At 28.7% G+C, this 435-nt stretch overlaps 1 non-coding gene across 1 annotated transcript; it reads left to right on the top strand.

Annotated features, from left to right (window-relative positions):
• LOC129249622 (U5 spliceosomal RNA) lies at positions 1–121 on the top strand. Its single transcript, XR_008582675.1, has one exon. It is a non-coding gene; the product is annotated as a U5 spliceosomal RNA (small nuclear RNA).
• Positions 122–435: the final 314 nt, after the last annotated feature.

Below are 435 nucleotides of genomic sequence, written 5' to 3'. Positions count from 1 at the left end.
AATATCTGGCTCCTTCTCAGTTGTCGAATACATATTTCGCCTTTTACTAAGGATTTTCATGGAAAGGAGCACTCTAATTAGTATAAAATTCGTTTTTGAAAGGTTTTTTGGTTGCAAACCGATAAAAAGCGAACAAAAAACCACAAACCAATTCAATTCTTTAGATCAAACCGTTTGAACAATGACTCTAAATCTTACAAATATTATGGGCTGTCCAAAACTAAACAAACGCGGGATTATTTCAATTTTTAAAATGACAAAATCTAGCTTTAATGGAACCTGTGAAACAAATCAACTATTGCAAAACCTTTAAGGATTCAAAAAATAGATATATATATATATATATATATCCTTTTCAATGTAAAACCGATTCAAATAGTTTAGCGTTTGACTTATTTAACTTTGGCATATCATACACATAAGTAATAATAAATA

This window comes from Anastrepha obliqua, chromosome 5 (genome assembly GCF_027943255.1).
Source record: "Anastrepha obliqua isolate idAnaObli1 chromosome 5, idAnaObli1_1.0, whole genome shotgun sequence".
Taxonomy (NCBI): Eukaryota; Metazoa; Arthropoda; class Insecta; order Diptera; family Tephritidae; genus Anastrepha; species Anastrepha obliqua.
Note: the sequence above shows the minus strand (reverse complement) of the source record. Positions and strands in the feature narration are given on the sequence as shown.